This window comes from Mercenaria mercenaria, chromosome 6 (genome assembly GCF_021730395.1).
Source record: "Mercenaria mercenaria strain notata chromosome 6, MADL_Memer_1, whole genome shotgun sequence".
NCBI classification, from domain to species: Eukaryota; Metazoa; Mollusca; class Bivalvia; order Venerida; family Veneridae; genus Mercenaria; species Mercenaria mercenaria.
Genome location: NC_069366.1, coordinates 55,427,455 through 55,435,989, shown reverse-complemented (window position 1 = coordinate 55,435,989; position 8,535 = coordinate 55,427,455). Strand labels below are relative to the sequence as shown.

At 35.3% G+C, this 8,535-nt stretch overlaps 1 long non-coding RNA gene across 1 annotated transcript; it reads right to left on the bottom strand.

Annotated features, from left to right (window-relative positions):
* Window positions 1–1,966: 1,966 nt before the first annotated feature.
* On the bottom strand, window positions 1,967–7,364 carry LOC123550107 (uncharacterized). The gene is made up of 4 exons (XR_008371539.1): window positions 7,310–7,364; window positions 5,889–6,080; window positions 5,206–5,414; window positions 1,967–3,142 (listed from the first exon to the last, which is right to left on the bottom strand). It is a non-coding gene; the product is annotated as an uncharacterized LOC123550107 (long non-coding RNA).
* Window positions 7,365–8,535: the final 1,171 nt, after the last annotated feature.

Below are 8,535 nucleotides of genomic sequence, written 5' to 3'. Positions count from 1 at the left end.
ATGTGCGCTATGTTTTTTATGGTGGTTAATTATTTGTACCAGGCTAAAACGAAATCAAACAGTGCGGGATATAATTACCGTCCGGACACGACATTCCGGAAAAATGCGTTAAGTCTTTGAACATTTAATTAGACCCGACAAAAAAGACAGAAAAAGTTGACCTCTTACTTTGGTATTGATATAGGGTCAAGTAAAATGTCAAATTTAAATTTACACCCAAGATATAACAGGATAAGAAAGTAATTTTGATTTTGTCAAAAAATTTCTTGCCTTATAACGAAATTTGCTCGTTTGCAAATTGCTTTTTTTTGGAAAGGAGGCCGTGGAATAAATAATGACACTAATGACACCATAGTGTTAAAATTTTTATGTATTTGTTTCAACAGAATCTTCTAAATATGTATCAATCAAAAATGTTCTATTAGTATTATAAAAGACTTTGACAAAAATGTCGAGGGGTGGCGTTAGAAGTTTCATTAAGACTTAGCATTACATTCTGAGAAAAATCATAGAAAAAAAAGGATGTTTCATATGAAAATTGAACAGCATATAAAACATATATAATTCTCTACAGAACAACTGTCAGTTTACTGATATATGCATTGAATTCCAAGAAAGGGCTACATAAAGCGGCCAAACTTCGGACAGTTCAGCGCCTTTAAAAACTCACCATTTTCAAAGAACTTTTATATATCTTCGTTTCGATGCATTTGCAATAATGTCCCAGTTCTGAAATTTCACATAACTATGGACGTAGTTTTCAGCACTTGTATTTTTATTTCTTTACAAATGGTATTCATTATTAAAGTGTGTGTAGTGGGTGTAGTATTGGGGGGGGGGGGGGGGGGGGGGCGGTGGCGAGGGAGAGAACTTTTTAAGAATATTTTAAGTATTCATCGAACTGGACAGTACGGCAGAACATGTAACGGTCAGGTAGATTGTTGGTAAAGATGTTGTTCGTTTATCAAATATTTCTGTGTTTTGAAGATATATTTCTAAACCTTAACTGTACAGGTTACTTTTAAAACAAAAACATGTCGATGTTTAAATTAATATGTCCTGCCTTGTCGACTTAAAATAAATCTAATTTAATCTTATGTGTGATTAACAGTTTACAGATATTCCATGACTTCTTATAGATTTTATTAACTCTTTAAGTGCCGTGTGACGGTTTTGTAAAAAAAATCGCCATACTTGGACTCAGTGTTGTGGCCATAATCGAAAATGAAGCTCAGCAAACAAATATGCGCTTTGATGGAGAAATCCGTTACAGTGGAGGTCGTTATCCTCCAAACAAGCCAAAAGGTTTTGGCGTGGCATAAAATAAACCAATATTCAGCTCTGTTATGGTCCAGGGTATTTTTAAAATGACAACTGACAAGTTTCCCTTTTTTATTGTTAATACTCGCATGCCAGTGGAAGACATTTCTTTGTTTAGTTGTGTAAATGGAATGCAATAGGTTGTTATTCGACACGTATTTTCATTATTATGTACGTTGACGTCTTTAAAATTAAAATAATCAGCATGGGGAATATATTGACAAGCTAGGCGTTTTAAAGTTCCTAATCTGATATGTCGTAAAATATTCAAATAAGAGTCAGTAAGAAGCAGCTATATAATATTGATGTTTCCAAATCCATATACAAGAAGCATGGATTTCAAAACAGATGAAATATGACATAAACATTTGTTAGCACATGAGCAGTGAACACTCGGTGACTTTATTGGCATCATTACAATGATCACTATGATTACTACATATGAGCCGCGCCATGAGAAAATCGACATAGTGCGTTTGCGACCAGCATGGATCCAGACCAGCCTGCGCATCCACGCAGTCTGGGCAGGATCCATGCTGTTCGCTTTCAAAACCTATTGCAATTAGAGAGACTGTTAGCGAACAGCATGGATCCTGACCAGACTGCGCGGATGCGCAGACTGATCTGGATCCATGCTGGTCGCAAACGCACTATGTTGGTTTTCTCACGGCGCGGTTCATATAAATGTGGACATTGAATGCATACAGATCTACAAATTATTAACAGTCACTGTGAAAGTTTAGTCGTTTTTTTAGCTTTCATTCGGAAAAGTGTTTTTTTTTAATATATAGTGCAAACATGTTATAGAGTACATACATAAGAAAACAAAACCACTGTATAAATAGATGCATGTATTAGACAGAACCTTAAATTTTCAAAGTCAAAAAAATAGAAGCTGATTTTCTAAGTCGTTCAAGCAACTAGAAATATTTTATGGAAGTATGTTCATGTGTTCATTAAATGAAGTTTAGAAATAATGCATTTACAAATGATTGCAAAGAATGACAACGCTCGATTAGGTATTTACAAGCAATGCTACCTGTTAGAATTCCCTTGCTCTGACACAATGGAGAAAAAAAATGAAAACAGGTTTAGACATGATAGCATGCGCCGCACCATGAGAAAACCAACATAATGCGTTTGCGACCCGCAGCTTGGATCCAGACCAGCCTGCGCATCCGCGCAGTCTGGTTAGGATCCATGCTGTTCGCTTTCGAAGTCTTTTGCATTTAGAGAAACAGTTAGCGAACAGTATGGATCCTGATGAGACTGCGCAGGCTGGTCTGGTTCCATGCTGGTCGCAAACGCATTATGTTGGTTTTCTCATGACGCGGCTCAAATGATTAGTTTACACAACAAAGTCAATCAGGATATATCCATCTATGTATAATTTACATTTACATCACTGCATCAGATGTTTTGTCAACTTATTTAATGAGGCACAAAAACTTACAATAATTCGATAATAAGATGAAGTATCACTCAAGATTTTATAGTGACAATACAAGATTTAGACTGCTTGTAAAAATGTCAATGACCAGATAAGTTAAGTGAAGTTGACATGTAATTATATTGTGCATTAATTCTACGCCTGCTGCACCGCTTGTTTTCATTGCACAAACTTAAGAAAATAATCGTTAAATGGATATCATTAACATAAATACTAAAGTGATTTTCATGATTCATGAATAAACATTGTTCATTCAAAGCGGTTGGACAGCATACAAGAGTAAAGCAGCAAGAACGCTTAAATAGGTGCATCAAAACAGTTTAACCATAGTTATAATTATCATCCAAAGTTTACGTTCCGCTTACGGGTTGGCTGAAAAATAAAACGCATCACAGTGTTAACGATTCATATGAAGTTATCTAAAGAAACAACCAATGCATTTAATACATTCACATTCATAATTTGATATTTTTTATACACTTATACAATTTCTTTAAAATAGAGCAATTTTAGCCGAGACCATGACATGATGAAAATATTGTTCACATGATGTTATGTAAAGAAACAACCAATGCATGAAATACATTGACATTCATAATTTGATATTTTATACACTCGTACAATTTCTTTAAAATAGAGCAATTTTAGTCGAGTTAATTAGGTGCTGGATGGGAGACAAAATCCCTAAATTTGTATTTCATCTGTATAGCCGCTTGAAACAATATAAATTTGATGTTCGTATTTTTGTCGCGTTTCTAATATTTAAAACTCAGCGCTGTGGTTATTTTGAATCGTGTGGTCATATTTGGGCCACTGGCTGAAAAAAAGGGCCTTGTGACATGAAAGTATTAAATTAGCAATAAAACCTTAAAAACGTCAAAATGTGGAGAAAAACAAGTGTAACTAGAGATGCTTTTGAGAAAAGCGCATGTCTCCCACAACTGCAACATTGAAAAATGTCTAGTTTCTCTCGGTGGCTTTGATGAATGGACCCCATTGAAAAATGTCTAGTTTCTCTCGATGGCTGTGATGAATGGATCCAATCAGTAATTCAAGGGCCATAATTCAAAAGTGCCTGGGCGGATTTGGATAGTTATCGAACTTGGCCGAGGTCTCATGGTCAAACACATTTTGTTCAAGTTTGGTGAAGATCAGATGAGAAATGTTCGACTTAGAGTGTGGACAAGCTTGAAAAATGTCTAGTTTCTCTCGATGGCTGAGATGAGTGGATCCAATCAGTAATTCAAGGGCCATAATTCAAAAGTGCCTGGGCGGATTTGGCTAGTTATCGAACTTGGCCGAGGTCTCATGGTCAAACACATTTTGTTCAAGTTTGGTGAAGATCAGATGAGAAATGTTCGACTTAGAGTGCGGACAAGCTTGAAAAATGTCTAGTTTCTCTCGATGGCTGTGATGAGTGGATCCAATCAGTAATTCAAGGGCCATAATTCAAAAGTGCCTGGACGGATTTGGCTAGTTATCGAACTTGGCCGAGGGCTCATGGTCAAACACATTTTGTTTAAGTTTGGTGAAGATCAGATATGAAATGTTCGACTTAGAGTGCGGACAAGCTTGAAAAATGTCTAGTTTCTCTCGATGGCTGTGATGAGCGGATCCAATCAGTAATTCAAGGGCCATAGTTCAAAAGTGCCTGGGCGGATTTGGCTAGTTATCGAACTTGGCCGAAGTCTCATGGTCAAACACATTTTGTTTAAGTTTGGTGAAGATCAAATGAGAAATGTTCGACTTAGTGTGCGGACAAGCTTTGTGACAGACAGACACACACACACACACACGCACGCACGCACGCACGCACACACACACACACACACACACACACAGACTGGAGTAAAACAATATGTCTCCCACACCACTGTGTGGTGGGAGACATAAATATTGATAGCAAGTATTTATTCATTGTCAGGAACATATATTGCCTTTTAATGCCTTGTAAAATTGTGTTCTTAATATGAACTTTGTTGCCATGGCAACATAAATTCCCTACCAATATTTAATCTGGGAAAGAAATGGATATGCATGCATTTTTTTTTGTGTGATTAGCTATAAATTTCCTCCAATATTTTACATCATCATTTTAAATATACTTTATATTTTAAAAGTACTTTATTTTTTCTACTCTTAGAAAATAAAGTAAAAGAAAATATTTACATGTAGTTATTTTTAAATCACAATTTAAACTAGTTTTAACAATTTTGTCATTCGGGTCCTTTTCTCAGCCTCCGACCCATCTATTAAGTTTCAAAAATAAAACTAAATGTTAGTCAGTAGTATTATGCATACATGTAACATTTACATGCTCTTGCAATTTTATTCAGCTGGAAAATTTCCATTTATCTCGACTCTTTAGTTTTTGTCTCTTCTTCTGAACGGGCAACACTTTTGTTGGATGGAAATTAATCCAGAATAAAGCTTACCTAATTTTTCCATGCCCTGAATACGGTGTAACCAATCAGAGCGATCCAAAGGCTCATGAGTATCCAATCAAGTGTCGCCATTGCAAAAGCGAATTTGATCAGGCTTTTGTTACAATCCCCTTGTGTGCAATCCATGGTTATGTTTCCCATGCATGGCGTGAAATCATCAGCTACTACTTTTCCACAGTTTGGATACACCCACACACTTCCTAAAACATAGTTTTTCAGAGAGTGAGTATCGTACATACTCGAGTTTTGATTGAACACGTTAATGCTTTATATGTGCAATAAAAACTGTGTCTCTATTCAACAGTCAATCAAAAAAGATTCCATGACCAAAAGAAAGGTTACTTTGTTACAACGACTTAGGAACGACCTTTATACTACACACCTGCTAACTTGTTGCATATCTATATCACCCCTTAGCAGAATGAGTTTCATGAAGTTATTTGTGAATTACTACTCAGATATCGTGTTCTTGTAACAGTCAAATATAACTTAATCAAGTATTACTTATCAATGTCTTAATCTCATTCTTAGTCATAAAATTTACTGATATTGAAATTTCAAGTTATTTATTTTGAATCCGAATTTTTCTTTTTTAACAATTTTCTCAGGAGCATGTTAACAGAAATAACTTTCATAAGAAATGGTGTTCAACTAATGTTTGTGTATGAACCTACCACAAATAAGCCAGGCAAGGTTGAACAGGAAGCCAATAGCTCCACAAATGATTCGGCATAAATTGTAACCCTCGCCACTGTCCTCGTTATTCTGTCTACCAAATCCGCCTAACAAAATTGGAGCACATCCACTCACAATTAACCAGATCGGAATGAGATCTTGTATACTACAATCATGAAGATATACAGCTCCTAAATAAGAAGAGGCCTTTCATAAGACACGACATGGGTTACATATCACTGATGATAGAAAACAGCTTTCAGAGATTCGTTATAACCGCTTTTTAAGGTATTGGACCCGTAATAGAGTACCTCCTTTTTGAAGAGTATTCAATTCCTACCATAAACCTACTTTGACGGCAATTTTTTCAGCGGGGCGTAGGTTCAAGCCCCACTGGGACCAAAATTTTTTTTCTATATTTTCCTTTTTTTCTAGTAAGTTTTTACTTCTTTTAAGACTTATTATGAATGTATTGAACAAAAGTGGAAAATTTTCATTTTATAAGCGATTTCTTGCTGTTCAAAGTGAATTTACCTCTGAATCAGGAGGGGTAGAGTTAGACATTTTTTAAAATAATGAGTTACATGCGGTAAAAGTTCTCTATTTTGCCTTCATTCTTTAGATTACATATTGTAGAAGAAATGCAGGTAGGTTTTACTTCTGCCCCTAGGTTATTTTGGAATGAAGTGAGCAAAATTCAAAAAAGACCCACATGATTCGACCTTAATTTTTCAATGTTGGAGTAGAATTCTTTCTCATTGAAACTGTTTACTTGAGGCACCCTAGAACAAAAATGGTATTTACAGTTTTATTTTGTGTTTTATAATTGTTTAACAATAGTTTGGTGTTTCTTTTATGATAATTAATGCTGTAATGAATTCTATGCAAACGTTTTAGATGGTGGCCATCACATTGAAATTTGTCTCTACTTGAGCTTGAGGAAATACCATAAATTATACAAAATTTACAAAAAACGGCACGGTCAAAGTTGTTTAAAATTTGCAACACAATGCGAAACATGGTCAACTTTAAGAGTATACAAAGCAAAATGCCATTTTTTTAACATTACTATTACGGGTCCAATACCTTAAACTTTGAATCTTTTTAAAAAAGATGTATTTATCTATGTGGCTCGCTAATCTGCGCAGTATGACAGCGGTAAAATACGTATATCCTTCTTTTGTGATGACGATGTAACTATTAGCGTTTTAAAACTATGTTCTGAAATGGCTTCAAAGAAGATCTACTGCTCTTTATTGAAATACATCATGTTTAAATATTACATCAAACCAAACGTTATCATTTTACTTTAAGATTCGCATCATCACCTTTTATAAATTAAAATGATGAAAGCGACTTTAATCTCAAATCAAATTCAAATAAAAAATGCAATAAACATATAGCAAGTTTTATCATTTACCCATGACAATCTTCGCAATTCCAAGTCCAGCCAATCCGATGACAATAATAACAAGAGCCATGTTAGACATGGCCAATCCCCCCGCCGGGTATATTATAATTGAAGACTAAAGTTCCTGGCAAGTTAGTGTCTGAAAGTATTAATTTTGGGGAAAGCTTTGAAGAACCGTTTAGATGTGGTCCGCATCAGGGGTTTTAAAGATGTGGAAGAAAGAATTAGTCAGTAGTGAGGTGGTTTACTGCTAAATTTTATTAATTTTCATGAACAGTATAGCTATGATGTTTTTCTATATGGCTACTGTAAAAAGAAGGAATGGAAAGCTAACAGGGAACAAGAGTGCCAGAATGTCACAATATATGCCCGTCACAGCAAATTTCTTTACTCTAGCAGCTGTATTTGCAAATGGAATTTTAATTTTGTGGTTGTTTAGTAATCATTGTAAGTCTTTTGTTTTTCTAAGTCCACAAGAAACCTCCTTACCAGGTAGAGATATCTTAAAATACACCTAAAATTGGAAAGTAACATCTATGTTGTACCACAGAAAAGTAGTCTTGTTTTTTCCCTATGGTCAATTATAAAAATGTTACAATATAAGTTATTTATAGTAACAACTAAGGGAAGTTAATCTTAAAAAAAAAAAAAAAAAAAAAAAAAAAAAAAAAAAAAAATTGTAAGTCCACACAAAAATCTTTACCAGGTTAGAGATTGGTGAAAATACACCTCAAAATTGGATGTAGCATGCATGTTGTACTACAGAAAAGTGGTCTCGATTTTTCCCTACGACTAGTAATGAAAAAGTTACAATAAAAGCTATTTGAAGTAACAACAAAGGGAAGTAATTCTAAAGAAGGGAACTGCGCATGACACTTCGTCTCATGATGGTGTATAATTGTGCCAAGTTACATCAAAATCCCTCCATGCATGAAGAAGAAATGCTTCGGACAAAGCCATTCTTGTATCTGACCTTTGGCCTCTAAGTGTGACCTTGACTTAGACCTAGGGACCTGGATCTTGCGCTTGACATTCTGTCTCGTGGTGGTGAACATTTGTGCCAAGTTATATCAAAATCCCTCTATGCATGAAGAAGAAATGCTCCGGACAAGGTTTTCATTTTTGTATCCTTTGACCTCTAAGTGTGACCTTGACCTTAGACCTAGGGACCTGGGTCTTGCGCTTGACACTCCGCCTCGTGGTGGTGAACATTTGTGCCAAGATATATCAAAATC